The sequence below is a fragment of the Macrobrachium nipponense genome, chromosome 24 (genome assembly GCF_015104395.2).
Source record: "Macrobrachium nipponense isolate FS-2020 chromosome 24, ASM1510439v2, whole genome shotgun sequence".
NCBI lineage: Eukaryota > Metazoa > Arthropoda > Malacostraca > Decapoda > Palaemonidae > Macrobrachium > Macrobrachium nipponense.
In genome coordinates, this window is record NC_061091.1 from 48,203,323 (window position 1) to 48,226,320 (window position 22,998).

General features: G+C 42.7%; 1 protein-coding gene across 6 annotated transcripts in view; it reads right to left on the minus strand.

The window, feature by feature from the left end:
• Positions 1–22,998, minus strand: part of LOC135205604 (uncharacterized) — a 630,437-nt gene that overhangs the window by 568,475 nt on the left and 38,964 nt on the right. The window lies entirely within an intron of this gene.

The following is a 22,998-nucleotide window of genomic DNA, read 5'->3' on the forward strand; positions in this document are numbered from 1 at the left end:
CTCGACAGGCACCCCCAGCAATGGCAGAATATGGAGGGAAATGCTGACCCTAGAGTCCCTCGACCCTTACCCAGACTGGATAGAGGGTTGAGAGGGGCATGGAGCACACCTTTTTAGACAGGGGTAGAAGGCTGGGTGCTTCCCCAGGTACCCTTTGAAACCTGGAACTTCTTAGGAGCCAAGGAAGTGCTAGCCTGACACAAAAGTTGGGGTGCAATGGCACAAGAAGACCAGGAGGTCTTTGCCACTGCCTGATAAACAAGACGGTCGTTATCTTCGACATGGTGCTTGTTCACCATAGCGTCTACCTGTTCTCTCTAGGAAGAGAGAGGCAGAACCCAGTAGAGGTCCATTCTGTAGGGTCAATGCCTAGTCCATGCCAACGAACTTCACTTTCAAGTAAGGACAGTGTCCCTTCTCTTCAAGACCAAGTTTGCCCATAGGTTTGCCATCTGGTGGGCCAGGTAGGTAACTGCCCTACCTCCAGACTGACACAGTCTCCCGAAAATGGAATCCTTCCCAGGGTTTATGGAACCTGAGACAGAGACAACTTCAGAAACTGTGAAAGACCAAAGATCCAGCCAAGAGACTGCCTGGAATGATGCTGCCATAGTGGTAGATTCCAGGCTTGCTGCATCTAGTTGCATGACAGCGATACTCTCTGCACCAAGCTGCTGCAGCGAGAGACTCGGACCTAGACAGACAAAGTCTGGGTCAACCTGTTTCGTTGCCAAAGACCCTTCCAAGGGCATGTAATAGCGTGTCTCTCAAGGCAGAGGAGGAGGATGTAGCTCATCAGAGCAGTTGGAATGAACCCAAGTTTCCTGTCCAAGGACCAGTGTGTTTACCTGTTCCTAAACCCCCTCAGTAAGTGTGGACCATTGCAAGCCCACCGAAGATTTGGGTTCCTTCTTTGATCCCCTAAATGCTATGAGGTGTGAAGGACGATCCACAGATGCAACCAAGGTCCCTTCCCTGATAGTTGTGCTGGTGGATCAGTGCAACAATCTCTGCAAAGGTCCTCTGTATCTTGGGGGTGTCCAAGTCCTGGGGGATAGAAGCCTCCAGTCCTTCCAGGCCATGGTCTTCCCAATCTACTCTCCCCTGCAGGAGGGAGAACCTCAGCAGAACACACACATCCCTTCTCAACCTCTTGGGCATACAACTGAGTTGATCCGATGACTGAACCCAGAGTGTAAGCCTTCATGGTGGGGCTACATAGGGGTGTGGCATCCCAATAGTCAATCCTTCTATTGACTCATGCCTCCCGATATAACCCCAGGAGGTTGAGGGGATAGGTGAGAGGGATTGGGCACTCTTTCCTGCCCTATCAGGGGCTGAAACCCAAGCAGAAGATGAAAAATATGGACCATCACCAACCGGCTGTGGTGAAAGACTGCACAGGTCTAGGACACCGATAGAGGCACACCATGTGTCATGATACTTGTAGTTGTCTTAGCAAAAGTAGTCATATAACCGTCGTAGTGTGGTAGTTCAGTAGAGTGAGTCACTATGGGCATTACACGGGCATAAGTAGTTCTCAGGTTACTCAGTAAGTACTGCACAAAGGAGAGGCCCAGAGAGATCCACGTCTCCTAGAGTCAAAAGTCGGGTTACTGATGGCAATATCCTCTCTCTCTGCAGAGCAACCCTCCCCCTAAGAGTGAACAGAGACCGCCGAGCAGAAGTTGTCCTCATCACCCAACACCCCTACTCCAACTTCCACTTGACAAATCTGGCGAAGACAACTATGTGGAGATCGCTCCTTTGGAATGACAACAAGGCAAGGACGCTTCACTGAGGGAAGGAAGGATGAAGAAGGGTCAGCGACCAATAGTGTCGTCGGAGGTGTATTTACCCCGGGGACAACACCTTGGAAGCCTTTTTATATTTCCTCCTGTGAGAAAACTTCACCTACTGCAAAGAAGACCAGAGACAACATAGTCTTGGTTACAATCATACCCTCTGCAGAGGACATGAGGCCCAACATCAATGGGAGAGTGATAATGGGTACATGGTCTAGAAGAGGTGCCTGGGCAAATAAGCTGGGCATCGTCCTTCCGCTCAGTTTTGGATGATTCGTGGGTTTGCATGATACAGTTTTATCAAACACAAACACAAAGCACAATATCACAAACAAGTACAGAAAGATCCCACCAGGTAAAAACAAAGCCAACGGCAAGCAGGGCAGAGAGTAGGTACACAGCTCCTCATTACACAGCGGCCAAAGCAAAGTGAATGCTTACCATCCAGGTGGACAGGCAAGACTCCTGCCAGTTGGACGGTAGTTAACTACCTAACCACCTTGTTGAGAAGTTATACAGCAGTTTCCAGCTGCACAAAAGCATATTCCTTATGTAAAGACCAATGGTTTGTAGACATGTATAGGAACAATTAAATTTTCATAAAGAAAGACCAATGACTTGTATATTTGTATAGGAACATGTAAATTTTCAAGCTCAAAATGCATTAATAAATAATTACATAATAATTTTACTAGAATATCTTTGCAACTTAATCCCACCAAGACACACCTACCCTAACCTAAAATGCCAGGAGGTATGTTAACAAAACCTTGGTGACTAACTAGGTCCTTATTCATTGCATATGATTGGTGGTGTGGTGGTGGTGGTGGTGGTGGTGGGGGGGGGGGGGGGGGGGGGGGGTAAGTTTTGCTCTGGATAACCACCTAACCTAACCTAGGGTTAGGTAACTTTAAGCTATATCTTGTGGTTGAAGCTTTTGTCAAGATATTAAGTTTCCCTAAAATGCTTAGTATGAAAATAATTCCTCTATCACCAATTTACAGTTTCCAAGATTTCTTCTAGCCAATGTTGTTACCTACCTGGTTTATATTAACACAGTACTGGCGTGCCCAATCAGATTTTGTTTCCCCGAGTGCATTGTAGGAAAGCATGGGTTATTATTATTATTATTATTTTATTATTATTATTATTATTATTATTATTATTATTATTATTATTGCAGTCGACCCCAGCTATTCGCGGACTCACAATTCACAGACATACCTATTCGTGGATTTTCTGTGGAACATATATATAAATTATTCACAGAAAACTCGCCTTTTCACGGATTTTACTATGGAACTGTATAAATTACTCACAGACTCCCCTATTTGCAGATTTTTTCATAAAGTAATATTCTGTATTTTCATATTATTTACTGTAATCATATTAGTAAAAGGATTAAATAATAATAGTACAGTATATTACATAAGATTAAATAATCATACATACATAATACAAAATGGTTACCTGTAATAATAATAATAATAATAATAATAATAATAATAATAATAATAATAATAATAATAATAAATTATATGGTACTTACCAGTGATGAATGTTGATTATAGATAGATGATGAATTAGCTGCGTAGTCTGATGAATGACCAAGATATGACTGTACAGCAAAGTAGAGGAGTTACATCTCCTCTGATGGCACCTCTTCCCCCTCTTCAGGAGGCACTTCATCAGGGTTTTTGGGAGGCGCCGTCATGTTGAGGTAATTGAACATGTCCACAAAGGTGGTACAATAGGGCTGCATCAGTTCATTAAGGCCATTGGAAAAATTTGTGGCTCTTTCCTCAAAATTATCCCATGCCTCTATCATTGTTTACAGTTGCCTGACTTTCTTAAGAATTTTGTACAGACCATGAAATTCTTCAAAATCCTGGTCTGCCTGTGGGATAGAGAGGGCAGCACGTTCTTCTCAAGCATGGGCCTTCCCAAGCATTCTACCCTCTTCATATTCCTTCTCGATGCAAGCAACAGCACTTAATGTCACGCCATAAAGGGCTGCTACTTCCCCATGACAACTGCCCTCTCTTACCATTACAATAATGTCTGCCTTCTCCTCAACCGTCATGATCTTCCTCTGGTGCTTAGGCTCTTGTCCAGATGTCATAGAAGAAGCAGGGCATTTACAAGGCACAATATTAAGGCATGATTAAAACAAATATGCTTTGTACGTAGTACAGTAAACAAAAAACACACAAGAGAGAGAGAGATGTAGTGAATTGAGAAGCAAAGCAGAAATGTTGGGTCATTTGTGGATACTATTAGTCATTTGTGGATACTATCAGTAAACACGTACAGGCATGCAGTACACATGGTATAGCTCATATGTATAACAACACTGATATTCTGTGCATACGTACTGTACATTTTATAAATATGTATTTTGTTTTGTTGTAAAATGTTTTAGGAATATTAGTGTTTTAGAATTATACGAAGTACATAGAGAATATCTATAAAATGCATAGGTAATTTGCAGAATGACAGGACTAGCAGGGTATGTATGTTTATATCTGCTGAGGATTTTCATGTTACATACTAAGTATTTTTGTGAATATGAATTGTAAATACATTTTTATGATGAAAAAAGATTTACTAATTTTCAAATACTACAGTCCTGTAATATATTAATGAAAACTGTAAAATTCAATGCTTGTATTTGTTTTTCTTTCAATATATGTATTTGCTATTCTTAAAAGGTGCTTTACATAAGAAATAAGCTTTTGTGCAGCTGGAAACTGCTGTATAACTTTTCAACAAGGTGGTTAGGTAGTTAACTACCGTCCAACTGGCAGGAGTCTTGCCCGTCCACCTGGATGGTAAGCATTCACTTTGCTTTGGCCGCTGTGTAATGAGGAGCTGTGTACCTACTCTCTGCCCTGCTTGCCGTTTGCTTTGTTTTTACCTGGTGGGATCTTTCTGTACTTGTTTGTGATATTGTGCTTTGTGTTTGTGTTTGATAAAACTGTATCATGCAAACCCACGAATCATCCAAAACTGAGCGGAAGGACGATTCCCAGCTTATTTGCCCAGGCACCTCTTTTAGACCACCATGTACCCATTATCACTCTCCCAGTGATGTTGGGCCTCATGTCCTCTTCAGAGGGTATGATTGTAACCAAGACTATGTTGTCTCTGGTCTTCTTTGCAGTAGGTGAAGTTTTCTCACAGGAGGAAATATTAAAAGGCTTCCAAGGTGTTGTCCCCGGGGTAAATACACCTCCAACGACACTATTGGTCGCTGACCCTTTTTCATCCTTCCTTCCCTCAGTGAAGCGTCCTTGCCTTGTTGTCATTCCAAAGGAGCGATCTCCACATGGTTGTCTTCGCCAGATTTGTCAAGTGGAAGTTGGAGTAGGGGTGTTGGGTGATGAGGACAACTTCTGCTCGGTGGTCTCTGTTCACTCTTAGGGGGAGGGTTGCTCTTCAGAGAGAGGATATTGCCATCAGTAACCCGACTTTTGACTCTAGGAGAGTGTATTACTGAAAATTAATGTGAGAAATGAAATAAATTATAAGTTAGGTCCAAAGTTCGAGGGTACTTTTAGATTTATTGAAGAAAAGAGAGGAAACGATTTGTAGTCTTAGAGGAAAAGACAGGTTAGTCAAAATTGACACATATATCAGAGATTAAAAAGACAGGAAAATGAAAGGTACACAGCGCAGTTGCATTTTTTTCGAGATTTTGCAAATTGATGATAAAGTGTGATTAACCAGTCTTCAACAACATTTTTTTTCTTTTCTTATACGTATTCCTATTTTCTTATTATGCGCAATTGCAGCGATTTGGTGTAAAAACCCGAGGTAATTGTTGTAATAATGGAATAATTGAGGTAAAATACGTGGGAAAATACAGTAGAGTTGGGAAATATAAGGAATTTTATTTGGTAATTTTTGGTGATGATGATTTTTGGTGATGATTTTTGGCAGTGGTTTTGGGTGGTTATGATTTTTGGTGGTGATCTGTGGTTTTACGAGCCATTGGGGCAGTGACTGTGGTTCTTTGTGGTATTATGGCTCTTGGGGGTGGTACTGGTGCATTGTGGTTATAGGTTTCCTTGGTGAGGCGGTGTATTTAATGAGGTTATATTCACCAGCGTAATATGGTTAAGTCAGGGATTGTGGTTTTCTGAGGTTTATATCCCGACGAGGTGATTTTGGTGTTTATATATATATATATATATATATATATATATATATATATATATATATATATATATATATATATTGTTACGTATTAACCCTGGCCTTAAGGGGCTCAAATACGTAAACGGAAATAGTTGAGGGAAAAAGCAGAATAAATTACTTGAACTTACCTTCAAAGGAGTTATAGTATTAATTTACTCTAAAAGAAAAGGTCACCAGAAAACTCAGCTAATTACTTTACATCTATTTATTTACAAGAGGCTGCTTAATAGCCTGGGAAAGTAAATGCAACTTATCCACACATGGACTAATATCTCTCACAAGGGGATAGCTGGCTAAAAATGAGGTTCCCGTAAAAGCTGGTTTTCGAAATCTTGCAGTAATGCAACACTTGAGGGAGCGCAGACTTGGACACGTGACTCAGGGAATCTGGAAAAGTTCCCAGATTAGACACGATAAAAAAAAAGGACTTCTTTCACAAGTTACGATTATTCAGTTTCTCTAACACTGGGGAAAAGGAACTCTGGTGTTTAACTGAGGTATGAAATGACTTCATTTGTCTGGGACGATCACACAAGGGAAGCATGCGGCCACAAGGCAGTGAGAGGAAACAAAGGGATATTCCTTTGAATTAGAAGGTTGAATTGTGAAAATGGGGAGTAAATAGACACTAGGAGGTAAGGAACTGGCAATATGCTGTTTCACAAGATGTACCTGGATGCCATGATCAGTGGACCTTTGTAGAAATGTGGCGTCGGCTTTGTCTCAGGTCTGGGGCTCTGGGCGCGCCAGTAATGCCTCGTTAGGCCTAAGTTGGAAGGCTCGTGGCGGGGACATCCGTCCGAGGTCACAACTGGAGATGACTGAGGGTGAAGGCAGGTGTGTTTCCTGGGTGTTGGGGGTCAGCTTAACCCCCCAAAGAGCAGGGCATCCTGGAAACAAAACATACAGCCAGCAAAGGGTTCACAGGAAAAAGAGCTTAAGACGTAGGCCTAAAAAGTACCAGGCTACCTACATCCTTCCCTTTGGGATATGTCCCTAAAGCTGACAAGAGTCTATATTCCCCTTCTCTGGCTGGCGTGCTTTGGTTTCCCGCCTGAAATCAGCTGATATTAGGGTAAATGGCTGCTTTTCTAGCAATCAAAATATTTAACTAAATGCTGGGTAGACGAGGAGATCAATAAATGTAACAGCTCCCCCTGTTAAGAAGGCATTCACTCCCTTTCGGGCGTGAAGGCCTTGGCTAAATAAGTTGATCGTCTCTACTACCCAGTTCTCCTACTCTAACTGAAGTTTTTAGAGCAGCAATACAGCTAACTACAGTGGCCTACCTAACTTATAGGTGGATATGCTAAGTGTACTAACTTATTGAATTGATGTAGTCTAGCCTAAATGAGAACTACTGGTTGTCTGTGACTACAATCTACTCTACCCCTAGGTAAGGTTACTTGAAAATTCTACTTGCTACTACCCTAATGCCCTGGTACTAAATTATTACCCTAACCTACTCAATACAGTTAATTAGAGACGCAATCATTCCAGAGTGTGGTACGCACAGCAGTGATTTATCGACTGAATTGTTCAAATACATGATGTGAGGTAATGATGCTTGAGGATGATGAGTGATTAGTGTACCAGGATGGAAATGTAATGAGGTAATTATATTTAAGTGAGGGTTAGTATTACCATTTCTAGGAGTTAGAGGGTTAGTTTTACTGGCAGATATCAGGCTGGCTACCTTCTCTGGGTAGGTGCCAGGGTCACTCTGCAAATGAATGTGACACTGCACCTCGGGCACAGGTGTCAAGGAGAGCATGTGGCTCTTTTGTTAGTGAGTTAATGACGTCCCTTCTTCTTCTTCTTCTTATTTCTCCAGGACCTGGCTATACCAGTCCTAGGAGTAGACGGAGGCACTGACTCTGGGGTAAGGCTAGAAACGCTGTCAGGAGCAGAGGCAGTGGTAGCCTGAGGGATTGCAGGAGAACACCCTACTTCGGTATCTGCAGCAACCATCGTAGAGGTGGAACCTACTGCAGGGGAGGTCCTCACTTTGGCTGCTGCGACAGCCGTCGTAAGGGTAAGACTCCAGGCTGACTCCTGGTTGGGCAGTTCCTGGTTGTCCAGAGGTGGTGGGAAGGTGAGGTCTGCCGGAGGTTCATCCTCGGGCGACAAGAGGTGATATCGAAGAAGAATCATTGACTGGAGATTGGCCATGGGCTGCGGTAAGCTCCGTGCCTGTTGGAGGATCTCCTGTAGGAGGATCCTTGATTAGGTTAGGCGCTAGCTCGGGGCCAGGCGCAGAGGTCAAGTTCTGTGGTGGCTCTACATCCAGGCTGGACGGAGCTTGGCACTGCTCAGTGCTGCCAAGTGGCACTGGCAGAGAGTTGAGGTCGACTGGACCTGTGACGGGTACCAAAGGTGCAATACCTCTCAGCGGGCCCTTGGTAATGGGAGACAGAGGCTCCTGTCTCTTTTGGAAGGCTGAGCCTTGTGGAATATGGTCAGTGTCCGCTGCTAGTAGTCTGCTAGGGCACCTAGTCCAATTCATGGAGTGCCCTAGTACGTTGCAGGTTTTGCAACGGAACTGTGAATGATCAATCTCCCTCCTTGGTAACGGGGGAGACTGTTGGTGGACGTACTTCCTGGAGGACGTAGAATTCCGATGACTCCTTGCTTTGGAGTTATTTGTCGTGGGGTTAGGACCCCTAGGCTTTTTGAAATGCGAGGTCGTAACCTCCTGGAATGTAGCTTACAACTGCAAGGGTACAAACCTTGGAGAAGTGAGGTCTGGTGACAATCAATTGGACGGTCGGAAGGATCAGTTTAATATGATTGATGCCTTCAATCGTGATTAGTTGCCGTCTATCGACGGTAGCCCCTTGGGGGATTCGGTCTTCCCGTATCAGGGAGATTTGAGCGCCAGAGTCGTCGTAGGCTCTGATAATGACATTGGAGGGGTACGACGGATATAGGGCCCTTAGCCGGGGGTCCTAGTAAAGAAGGATTGGTAACGGCCATTGCGATGGCAGGAATATTGTGATTAGCGCACCCTCCATAGTTGGCAGACATGTGACCCTTGCGGCCACAGTCTCGGCAGAACTTGTTCCAGAACCTCTTCCGTGGCACTGGACGGTAAGGCCGAGATGGCACCACAGGTTGCGAATCTGTGGGGTCACCAAGGCTGGCAGTGTGCTCTGGCACAGGTGAAGAGTCCTCTCTGGCAGCGATTTGACGTGGGGAGGTTAAGGAATCCTCCGTTGAATCACCCTTGGAAACAAGTCCAGGGTTAACTGGTGGGCTTACCTCTTCCAAAAGGGAAGAGGTAGGCAGTGAAATGGTAAGAGGCTGACCAGAGACGGCGGGACTGTGAGAGACAGTGGGTGCAGGGTTGGAAGCTGGCAGAGTGGCTTGAGCCAAGATACTCTCCTTACGGGCCTTCTCCCGCTTGATTTCGAGTTCCTTCTCCTTGAGAGCTAGCTCATGCTTTCTCTCTTCTTCACTTGCCTTCCTTTCTGCTTCTCTTTCCTTTCTCTCAGCTTCTCTGGCTTTTCTCTCTGCTTCTCTGGCTTTTCTCTGGTTTTCTCTTTCTTCCTTTTCTTGCAGGCGTGCGGCATCCTGCTGCGCCTTCATCCACTGGTCAAGTGCTGGTCCAGTGTAACCGGCCTCCTTGCCCAGAGTTATGAGGGCTCAGAGCTTCTCTAGCTCTATGGCAAAGAAGTTGCGGGAAGCAGGGGAAGACATTTCCCTTAGGCTGCAGTAGAGGCTCGGATGAAAATGATGGCCAGGAACAGTACTGGATGGAATGGGAGTGCCTACTGTGTAAAGTGGCACTCACTTGGAAATGTGTTCTGCGACGTGGTAGAGAAAAAGTCTGAAAAGACTGGGTGCTCTGTGGCACTTGAGAAGTGTACCGTAAGTTGGTGGCACTTCTGGAATGGCCCCTTCTGATGAGGCGGAAAATCAAATAGAGTGTGCGGCATACGTCACACTTAAGGGCATTCCTCGCTTGGGAGACGCTGGAATGGGCAACCTGTAGGTCCAATACAGGTGCACGGCACTTATGGAGGCGTTCCTTGGAGTGTTCTGTAATAGCGGATACACTAATGAATCGGGCGTTCCGTAAGGACGGACACGCAAGTAAAGGGCTACCTGTACGGCCTGTACAGGTGCAATGGCACTTATGGAGGCGATCCTTGGACAGCACTAGTAGTGCTGGAATAGCGGCACTTCAGGAGGCATTCCTTGATCGGGTGATCCGGGATAGCGGATACACTAATGGAATGGGCATTCCGTAGGACGGACACTCAGGTATAGGGCTACCTGTGCATCCTGTACAGGTGCACGGCACTTCAGGAGGCGTTCCTTTTGACAGCACTTAGGGCTGGTATTGCGGCACTTCGGGAGGTGTTCCCTTGGGGAGTGTTCCGAAGGATCACTGACCCTTGTACATGGACAAACTAATTAATTTAGCGTTCCGTAAGGACGGACACGCAGGTAAATAGCTACCTGTGCGGCTGTACAGGTGCACTGGCACTTATGGAGGCGTTCCTTGGACAGCACTAGTAGTGCTGGAATAGCGGCACTTCAGGAGGCGTTCCTTTGGGAGCACTGGCAGCGTGCTGGTGTGTCCCGTCGGACGACACTAAATACAGTATACTCAAATATACTGAAGAGAAATGGCACTGCTCGTGGCAGAGTGTAATGGTGGAGGAGAGAAAGTAAAAGGTGGGAGTACTTCAGCAGCCAGTCGATGGACAGTGTCACGAATTAGTGGCACTGTAAAATGGTAAGACCTGATGTGCACTGGTGGTGGCCAGTCCTAGACTGGTAGGCTTCTTTGTCTGGAAGTAATGAATTTGCGTGGCACACTGTGCGGTTTGTGCTTGCGGTATACGCAAGTCTTTTGGGATAAAGAAATTGAAAAGACCACTCGGGCAACGACAGGTAATGGTAATTTGAAAATGCTCTGTCCTTTGCTGAAGTACTCGGTAAATGAAATAAATGCTTGCAAAATTGCAATGGACACAGGCGCGTACGTATCACACTCAGTGTAAATGAAAGACACAAGAGACTAAAATAATGTTAATTCTGCATGCGTAATGGTAATAGATGTAGTACTCTTGGCTTCATGAATAATAGGTTCTCTCTCTCTCTCTCTCTCTCTCTCTCTCTCTCTCTCTCTCTCTCTCTCTCTCTCTCTCTCTCTCTCTCTCTCTGAGAGGGTGAAAATGATATATGATGAACTCCCTTGTATGTAATTGAACTAATACTTTTAGTTTTAATACGACGCAACTTGCGTTAAATGATCTACTTACGTTAACGTTTAATGAAAGAATTGCTTTGGAATACGTTTTATGAAAATGATAACGTGCTAGCGAGGAACGAGTTTTACGTTACTGGTGGCGGCTTGCGCTTATATGAAATGATTTGCATTTTCATATGAAATTTACAACGATGCGTTTAGCGTTAACAATTCTTGTAATTTACTCTACTTTTAAGATTTACGTAAGGTTACTAGGTCCCTGTGACAAGTGAAATGACGGTAAGGATTTTAAGATGAAAATGTTAGCAGACATTTGTAAATGGGAAAAGGTTACATTGAGTCCAAAGTGAAATGAAACTTTCACTCAGCGAGCGGGTGAGCGATGCTAGGTGAAACACATGGTGAGGCTAGCAGAGCGGTGTGCTATCAGCGATGGCAAATCAGCTGATTTTCTGTAAACGCGGAGGCAATTTACAACACGAAATTCTAATTTCTTATTCAAGATGAATTACGTTAATTTCTCTGGCAGAATGATAGATACTAGTACCGAGATTAATATTATTTACGTTAAAACTTCAAGACTTACGTTACTTTGCTTAAATCATTGAGATAGTGCTTAAAGGGATAAAACATGGCTGCCCTTTGTGAGCAAAGGTTGGCGGCAGGCCTGAGAGAGTGCATTCGCTCAGCTTAAGCTGAGGGCTAAGCGGTTACCAACACTTGGAATGAAAACTAAGTTAAAATGAATTCCCCTAACATATCACAGACAAAAGAATTGTACACTTCTTTTGCCATAACTATTAGTAGAACACTCCTAACTAGCTAGGCTTTCTAACACAGCAATAAACCCTGGCAAAGCACTTCCTAGTTTGATCTAGTACTTTCTGGCATCTATCTAAGACACGTGATCGTGTCTCGTCAGATGAGAACAATGCAATTTACAAAATAACAGAATTCACTCGGAGCTCTGGCCATTACAATATAATAATATTTCTCACTTAACACTCTTTTAAACCACTTCTAAAATAAATACTTAAACGTACCTTAAGCTAATATTTGTTATAAAATAAATCATATATAAATTATATACCTTACCGTGAGTCAGTGTGTCTTCCGCTGCAAGTGTGCTTTGATTTGCGCTTTGTAAAAACATTTACATTTTACGTTTTACAAGGGATAACGCGATTTGCAAGCCAGGTTCGTGGCAAGAGTCGACATTGTTACATTTTAAGCCTGGCCTTAAGGGGCTCAAATACGTAAACGGAAATAGTTGAGGGAAAAAGCAGAATAAATTACTTGAACTTACCTTCAAAGGAGTTATAGTATTAATTTACTCTAAAAGAAAAGGTCGCCAGAAAACTCAGCTAATTCCTTTACATCTATTTATTTACAAGATGCTGCTTAATAGCCTGGGAAAGTAAATGCAACTTATCCACACGTGGACTAATAATATCTCTCACAAGATGATAGCTGGCTAAAAATGAGGTTCCCGTAAAAGCTGGTTTTCGAAATCTTGCAGTAATGCAACACTTGAGGGAGCGCAGACTTGGACACGTGACTCAGGGAATCTGGTAAAGATCCCAGATTAGACAAGATAAAAAAAAGGACTTCTTGCACAAGTTACGATTATTCAGTTTCTCTAACACTGGGGAAAAGGAACTCTAGTGTTTAACTGAGGTATGCAATGACTTCATTTGTCTGGGACGATCACACAAGGGAAGCATGCGGCCACAAGGCAGTGAGAGGAAACAAAGGGATATCCCTTTGAATTAGAAGGTTGAATTGTGAAAATGGGGAGTAAATAGACACTAGGAGGTAAGGAACTGGCAATATGCTGTTTCACAAGACGTACCTGGATGCCATGATCAGTGGACCTTTGTAGAAATGTGGCGTCGGCTTTGTCTCAGGTCTGGGGCTCTGGGCGCACCAGTAATGTCTCATTAGGCCTAAGTTGGAAGGCTCGTGGCGGGGACATCCGTCCGAGGTCACAACTGGAGCTGACTGAGGGCGAAGGCAGGTGTGTTTCCTGGGTGTTGGGGGTCAGCTTAACCCCCAAAGAGCAGGGCATCCTGGAAACAAAACATACAGCCAGCAGAGGGTTAACAGGAAAAAGAGCTTAAGATGTAGGCCTAATAAGTACCTGGCTACCTACATCCTTCCCTTTAGGATACGTCCCTAAAGCTGACAAGAGTCTATATTCCCCTTCTCTGGCTGGCGTGCTTTGGTTTCCCGCCTGAAATCAGCTGATATTAGGGTAAATGGCTCCTTTTCTAGCAATCAAAATATCTAACTAAATGCTGGGTAGACGAGGAGATCAATAAATGTAACAATATATATAAGTATATATATATATATATACACGTATATATATACGTATATATATATATATATATATATATATATATATATATATATATATACGTGTATATATACATAATATATACATATACATATATATACAATATATATATATATATATATATATATATATATATATATACATATATATACATATATATATACATATATATATATATATATATATATATATATATATATATATATATAGTATGTTGTGTGTGTGTGTGTGTATATATATACACATATATATATACACATATATTTATACATATATATACATATATTTATGCATATATATATATATATAATATATATATATATATATATATATATATATATATATATATATATATATATATGTATATATGTGTATATATATACATATGTTTCCGATCATACAAGGGTTCTACCAGTACAATGAAACGCGTAAGATAAAATTAACACGTGTGTATTTTCCTCAATAGTTACACAGGGCCCTGTTGCTAATATTAAGCTACTAATTATATGATTATTATATAGTCGGAAGGTACTCAAAGGTGACACGCGCCGACCGCTGTCTTTGAGACGCGCCCTGACCCGTCGACCACTAATCCCCTACGGACTCGTAACTTTTCAAACTGAACTTGTTTGGGTCATAGGTCTAAGCTGATTGGCCTCTTATAATTGAAGGGAACCAATAAGGGTCTTCGATGTATGGCACTCATTTGAATCACCCACGCCACGCCACGCCACCAACGATCATATGGGCATTCGATGAATCAGCGATACCTATCCGATCGTTACTCTCCCATCACACATACGCACAACACATCTAGTAGAATTTCCGTTACATCTCACACATGAATTTCTATGCAGATCAGCTCACCACTCACCCCCACAAGTTCTGCGTCCCGCAGAACTCATAACACTATTTTTTCTTTATTTATTTTTATGCATTTTTCCTTTATTTAGCCTCTATCATTTGTGCACTATTATTTGAGTACCTTACCGACCGAAATGTTATTAGAAATGCTATTAATAATTCATGCAGAATAAAAACTAACTTAGCAAGCCAGGGTCAAATTGCGTGCTTACGATTGGCAATTTACAGTCTGTTCTGAGTTCCACGCATCGCATTATAAACATGTTCTTTAATGAAAAAGAAATTATGTAAGAATCAATGAAATAATAAATTTTATATCCCCACATTAAACACATTACATTCTTCTTAAAATTGGAGCACAAAAACCTACAGTTCAAAAAATAATAAAATAAACAGATAGTATAAAAACCTGTTTTTAAAAAAACAATAAAATAAACAGATTACTATCAATCATCAAGACCAAAACACTTTTACAAACACAATAAGGAAACAGAAAGTATGATTTGTCTCAATTTATGCATGAAAAGGTATCATCACAAAATCAAAATAGAAGATTAAAAAGGAAAACGACAGGTTTGTGCAAAGATACGTTTAGAATAATGTTCATACTTCAGAACATGACACCAATATTTGCAACCTTCGTCAGTATGCACGTCGGGCGCACCGTTAATGATCCCTAGACATGCTTGTATATCATCTTCACTCTCCTCTCCCAGGTATCCAGGCAGTCCCGGAGATGGGGGTACCGGTTTGTTCATATGCCACATCAGGACATCTTCTCTGACGGGATGCATGTGTGATAAGTGGTACTCGCCCTGGGCACCGGTCCTAATATGCTTTATCACCGCAGTGTCGTTTTTAATTTCTTTCACACGGTACGGACCTAAATAGGCGGGCTCAAGTTTAAGTTTCTTCAGTTGCAGTCTTTTCAAATAGATCCTGTCCCCTAGTTGTATCTTAGACATTTGTGTGCGGAATCGCTAATCATATTGCGTCTGATACTTTTCATTTGCCCTCGACTGAAGTTTCTGCGTTATCTGAAATACTCTTCGGGTTAGATTACAGAACATCACCGGTATTGCTCGACACTATATAACGGTAAAGTTCTACGGTCCATGATCACAGTAAAAAATACGGGTTATCTCTTATGGAGCCGTTATACGCAGTATTAAGTGAAAATTCCGCCATTTACAACATCTCTGCCCACTGATTCGGACTGTCTGCCACTAAATATTTCAAAATATTTGTCACTTCTCTATAATGGGATTCAACTAACCCATTGGCTGAAGGCCGGTAGGATGCGATCGTGAAATGACCCACATTAAATAATTTTGTCAGCTCTTTTATCACTTCATTAACAAACTCACGCCCATTATCACTGATTAGAGTACGAGGACAGCTGAATTTCGTTATGAATGAACACAAAGCTCTGGCAACCGATGTTGCGGTCTTATCCACCATTGCGTAGGTGTGCGTATAACGCGTGAACGCATCCACCATCACACATACTACATATTTGAACTGCCCGTCTCCAGGAGGGAAGGGTCCTACGACATCGATATGCACTCTGTTAAATTTAATTGGCTCTACTGGCCACATGCGAGCCTTTGGAATAGTGTGCTTGTGGTTTTTCATGGTATTACATATGTGGCACTGTCTGATAAATTTTGTAATGTCTGTTCTCATTCCTATCCAAAAAAAGGATTCTCGTGCCCTCCTGAGGGACCTTTCTATACCTATATGTCCTGTATAAGCACTTACATGTATCATGTGGATGGCTTTCTCTACCAAAGAGGGAGGAAGGAAGACGTGAGATCGGATATCGCCCGGTCTCTTCTCATATTTACAAAACAAAATATCTCCTTCATTGAAGAACATACTCCTGGGCACCTTTAGGAAATCGGGAAACTCGTTACTCGCACCCCTTACATAAGCCCTAACCTGCCCGATCCATGGCTCGGACTTCTGACCCCATATCACCTCTCCAACACTCCAACCACACAAATCAATCACACACTCATTTTCACTCCCAGGGCATTCGCTTGCTGACCCCCTAGGAGGATCAGCCCTTTCGCTCCCACGACTCGTTTCCCTTCTCTCTCTCTTTAACTCTGAAGTTCCCGAGTTATTCCCGTTTTCTACATCGGCTGCCTCTGACTCTTGTAACTGCTTCTTCCGTCGTTGTTCCTCTCTCTTTGCCGCTCGAGTTGTAGCTCCCATTATGGCACTTCTGGAGAGGGCATCCGCTACTTCATTTGTTTTCCCTGCTATATATTCAATTCCCACAATATCAAACTCTAACAGCCGTTCTATCCAACGAGCCTGTCGAATGGTCAAATCCCCTTCCTTGAATAAATCTCTCAATGGGCGATGATCTGTGTTAATTTTGACTTTATGCCCCAGTAAAAAGTAGCGATGTCTCTCCAACATCCATAGAATAGCCAATACCTCTCTATCGAAGGTACTGTAATTCTTCTCTGCTCCTTTCAATGCGCGTGATGCAAAACAAATAGGCTTTTCATTCCCTGCATCGTCAACTTGAGAAATCACTCCCCCGATAGCTATACTGCTCGCGTCAGTGGTTACTACAAATGCTCGATCGAACTTTGGATAAGCTAATAGTTCATTACTAGTGAGTGAAATCTTTAATTCTTGAAAAGCCATTTCTTCCTCCCGTTCCCAATGAAAATCTTTCTGCTTTCTAAATAAATCTAGAGGTCTCGCTATTTTACTGAAATCTTTTATGAATTTACGGTAGTAGCCTGCGAGCCCGAGGAAGCTGGCTACTTCCTTAGCATTCTTCGGTCGGGGAAATTCTCTAATTGCTGCTACTTTATCGGCACAAGGTTTAAGGCCTTCAGATGTTACGATGTGCCCCAAAAATTCAACTTCTTGCTGAAAGAATTTACATTTGGTTAGATTCATTTTCATGCCCTGTCGCTTTAAAGCTTCTAAATCTTTAATAATGTTCTTTTTGTGTTCGTCTGCTGTAGCCCCTATTATGATTATGTCATCTAAATAAACAAACACGCTATGTCCTAATAGCGGAGCTAATACAGACGTCATAACACGTGAAAAATGAGCAGGAGCATTCTTTACCCCAAAAGGGAGGTAATTATATTCAAACAATTGATCATTAGCAATAAAGGCTGTCTTTTCCTTGCTACTCTCGTCTATAGGTATGTGATGATAACTTGACTTTAAATCTAAGGTGGTGAAGAATTTACTATCCCTGACCTTAATCAACAACTCTTCGATAGAGGGCAATGGGAATGCATTGTCTTTTGTGATACTATTCAACTTTCTATAATCAACACATAGCCTAAGAGAACCATCCTTCTTTTTAACCATCACGACTGGCGAGGCCCAGGGGGATTCACTTTCTCTAATTGTCCCTTGTTCCCTTAATTTAATAATCTCGTTCTCCACTTCCCGCTGATAACAAACTGGTATTCTATAAGGCTTAGATCTTATGGGTGGATGACCCCCAGTTTCTATAACAAAAGGAAAACTATTTACTCTGCCTGGGGTTTCGTTGCCAATCGCGATTACATCTTGATAACCTTCTACGATTTCCTTGACAATATTCTGATAAGTAACAGGGGTAGACCCACAAGCTGTCCGGAGGAGTCTACTTGGACGTTCCTCACTGCGGCCTTGACATGTGCTACCCAAGGTCGCGAGCGTAAGAAGCATCTGCTATTTCACAAGGTTCAAGGTCGCATATCGACTCGCTGTCTAGTACGATACGCTGGTCACTGACATTCATAAATGGCACATTAACTTTGCCCTGTATTACCTCACTCAGACCCGGAATGATAAAATCGTCCCATTTGTTATGTGGTCTGATCATAACTAAAGTGCCTTCCGGTATGCTCTGTGAGGGTGTCACTGCGAGGGATGAGAGGGTCCGGGGTGGTGCCACATCTCCCGCCTCTGGGGCAGCGGGTACTTTTCCCCCAGCTCCCTTTGACCTAAGGGAGACTCGTAGGCACCTCGGTCTCTCCCCCTTTGTGGAGATTCTTTGTCCCTTTAAACATACCTCGATCCCTTTCCCGGCTGTGCCAGCTACTATTATTTCGTTCCTATCCACAAAATCAATTCCTAAAATAAATGAAATTCCTTCTACTTGTAATGCTGGCACTACGTAAAAGGTATGTATCACCACTCGCCCATCGATGGTTACCTGTTGCCTCACAGCCCTCTGGGTTACCATCCGATGACCACCTGCAGTACTCAAAACTAAAGAACCTTTCATCGGCTGTGCCGATCCTGTCACCAGGTGTTCTTCTAACAGCAACACACTTGCACCAGTGTCGATCAACGCCCTTCCCTGTCACTCCCCTACCCATATTTGCATGATCGGCACCACGGCTTCCTTCGTGGATTGAGGGTGGGGGATAGGCTCTTGCCTTACCGTCTCTCCTGGCACCCTGAACGACTGGGCATGGGCAGCGACGGGTGGGGGAGGGCTATCCACTACTTCTCGAGGGGTTGGCTGACTTCCTTTCCTCCCCAACAAGGCGTCCCTTGTCCTACCGGGGACACGGTCGTTGTTTGGACCCGGTGGCCGTGGGTATAGTCGGGGGTCCTCCCGACTCCTCCTCCACGCCACCTTCCCCTTCCTCTCCTTGGTGAGGGGGGAACGTTGTTCCGCTGGCTGTCGTCGTTTTTTTAACAAGCGCTCACGAGGTGGTCTGTTGCTTTGCATCGGAAACAACATAGTGGCTCGATGAAAGAGGGGCACTAGGCCCTCAGGTGGCCCTCTCTCCTACACCCCCAGCAACGGCCAACAGTGTAATTCCCAGCTTTTTTCCCCTTGCCTCTTCGAGGCCCCTAGGTGCGTGACCTGGCCCCCTGGATGGTGGGTGAGGCTGGCGAAGGATTCGCTGGATCAGATTGGTTAACCGTTGCAACAACCGCTTGGGAGGTGGCCTGTGCCCCCATCCTCGTTTGCTGTCGTTTTCTGTGGTCGAATAGGAGATGTACCTTCGGCAGCAAGGTGTGTAAGGGCCTCTTGCCGTCAACAAGAAATCCCACTATGGAGGTGGGAAGAATTCGTTTCAGCATGCGTCGACAGAAGTTTTCTTTTCCCTCTACAGTCTGGTCTTCGTCAGGGGTAAGGGACTCATAGTCCTCACCGACGCAATAGTAGAAGGCTGAAATTAACTCTCCCACCCCCAACCTGGGGTTATAAGCTTCTATTAGCTCCATCTTTTCCTCTCGATGTAGGGCAAACTGCTGAGTGAGGTGCTGTTTAAAAGTACCCCAGTCAGCCGAATAACAGACGTCCCAGCTTCTGATTTGTCGTGCTGCATTACCGATGATCTTCTGTTTCGCTTGCACAATCTTTTCTCTATCTGTACGACCAATTGTGGCATTTTCAACACACTTTATAAAGGTCTTCATCGAAAGGAAGCCTTCACCAGTGCGTAAGTTATCAAACTTAGGCACGGATCCATCTAGCACTGGCAGTTTTTCTATTTTTCCGTCTGATCGCACTTGTGTGAACGACGCGACGTTGGCCGAAATTGTGGGTGGGTCGACAGGCTTTTTTGTTTGCGTTTCTTTTGTTAATTTGTGTAACACTTCTAACGCGTGTTGGATAATTGTTGCCACTGCCGCATCATTCACACTGTCCTTTTTCTCGGCACTGTTATTGTTAGCACTGGTGCTGCTAGTACTGGCACTCCCACCGTCGCACGGCCCTTTTCTTCGAATTTGCATTGTTTATTTCACCTTCACAATTACGCTGTAAATTATGATGCACTGGCAAGACCCCACAACTGACATCAATTTATATGACCTGATTTTTGATCATACAAGGGTTCTACCAGTACAATGAAACGCTTAAGATAAAATTAACACGTGTATTTTACTTAATAGTTACACAGGGCCCTGTTGCTAATATTACGCTACTAATTATATGATTATTATATAGTCAGAAGGTACTCTAAGGCGACACGCACCAACCACTGTCTTTGAGACGCGCCCTGACCCGTCGACCACTAATCCCCTACAGACTCTTAACTTTTCAAACTGAACTTGTTTGGGTCACAGGTCTAAGCTGATTGGCCTCTTATAATTGAAAGGAACCAAGGGTCTTCGATGTATGGCACTCATTTGAATCACCCATGCCACGGCACCAACAATCACATGGGCATTCGATGAATCAGCAATATCTATCCGATCGTTACTCTCTCATCACACATACGCACAACACATCAAGTAGAATTTCCGTTAGATCTCGCACATGAATTTCTATGCAGATCAGTGCCAGGCTCTCTCTCTACTACAAAGATGTATGTTTTTTTGCATGATAAATAAATGATTTACTATTTTCAAATATTAATATTAATGTATACAGCAATAATGTCAATTCATTAAAGAAAATACCATAGTGAATTAGTAAGATTTTAGTTATAAATTTAAAAAATTATGGAAGAATGAAGGAGATCCCAGTCTTCTCTCTCTAACTCCAGGTACTAAAACTGTCAGATATATCAAGTAATGTGACAGGAGGAGGAGGAGCTGTTGTGTTGTTGTCACCAAGTGCTCATGTAATTTCTCTCTCTCTCTCTCTCTCTCTCTCTCTTCTCTCTCTCTCTCTCTCTCTCTCTCTCATTTACTGAGACTCAAGATTTTTTATAGTGCTTGTACTATATGTTTTTAATACTTTCAAATAATAATAATAATAATAATAATAATAAATAATAATAATAATATAAATATAATAATAATAATAATACTGTAACTTACAAATTCATATTATGTGATAGTATTTTAAAGAAATACAATACTAATCTATCCATGTCACTTTTAATTAAGGTTAACTCTCTCTCTCTCTCTCTCTCTCTCTCTCTCTCTCTCTCTCTCTCTCTCTTTTGCCCCACAAGATATGTGTCATAGTGGTAACTCCCTCCCTCTCTTTCGCTGGAAGCATTATAAGTATTTTCTGACAGAACAGAGAGATAAACTCTCTCTCTCTCTCTCTCTCTCTCTCTCTCTCTCTCTCTCTCTTTTTACCGAGATGAAAGAATTTTTAGGGTACTAGTATGTAAAATGTTTATTGATAATTTCAGTTATTTAATAATAATAATAATAATAATAATAATAATAATAATAAAACTGTATGGTAGTATTTTAAAGAGATGAAAATGGCCCTTCCATTTCACTTGTAAGGATAACTCTTTCTTACTGAGATGAGAGAATTTTTATGGTAAATGCATGTGTTTATTATATTTTCAAATAATAATAATAATAGAAGTAGTAATAATAGGATAACTAATTTCAAATTATATTCTCCCCTTCGTCTTTAACTGTATCAATTTCCCTACCTTCTCATGGACGACATCAAGCTGTATGGTAAGAGCATCAAGGAAATAGATACCCTAATCCAGACTGTAAGGATTGTATCTGGGGACATCAGGAAGGAGTTTGGAATAGAAAAATGCGCCTTAGTCAACATACAAAAAGGCAAAGTAACGAGAACTGAAGGGATAAAGCTACCAGATGGGAGCAACATCAAACACATAGATGAGACAGGATACAAATACCTGGGAATAATGGAAAGAGGGGATATAAAACAACAAGAGATGAAGGACACGATCAGGAAAGAATATATGCAGAGACTCAAGGCGATACTCAAGTCAAAACTCAACTCCGGAAATATGATAAAAGCCATAAACACATGGGCAGTGCCAGTAATCAGATACAGCGCAGGAATAGTGGAATGGACGAAGGCAGAACTCCGCAGCATAGATCATAAAACTAGGAAACATATGACAATACACAAAGCACTACACCCAAGAGCAAATACGGACAGACTATACATAACACGAAAGGAAGGAGGGAGAGGACTACTAAGTATAGAGGACTGTGTCAACATCGAAAACAGAGCCCTGGGGCAATATCTGAAAACCAGTGAAGACGAGTGGCTAAAGAGTGCATGGGAAGAAGGACTAATAAAAGTAGACGAAGACCCAGAAATATACAGAGACAGGAGAATGACAGACAGAAAAGAGGACTGGCACAACAAACCAATGCACGGACAATACATGAGACAGACTAAAGAACTAGCCAGAGATGACACATGGCAATGGCTACAGAGGGGAGAGCTAAAGAAGGAAACTGAAGGAATGATAACAGCGGCACAAGATCAGGCCCTAAGAACCAGATATGTTCAAAGAACGATAGACGGAAATAACATCTCTCCCATATGTAGGAAGTGCAATACGAAAAATGAAACCATAAACCACATAGCAAGCGAATGCCTGGCACTTGCACAGAACCAGTACAAAAAGAGGCATGATTCAGTGGCAAAAGCCCTCCACTGGACCCTGTGCAAGAAACATCAGCTACCTTGCAGTAATAAGTGGTACAAGCACCAACCTGAGGGAGTGATAGAAAACGATCACGCAAAGATCCTCTGGGACTATGGTATCAGAACGGATAGGGTGATACGTGCAAACAGACCAGACGTGACGTTGATTGACAAAGTCAAGAAGAAATTATCACTCATTGATGTCGCAATACCATGGGACACCAGA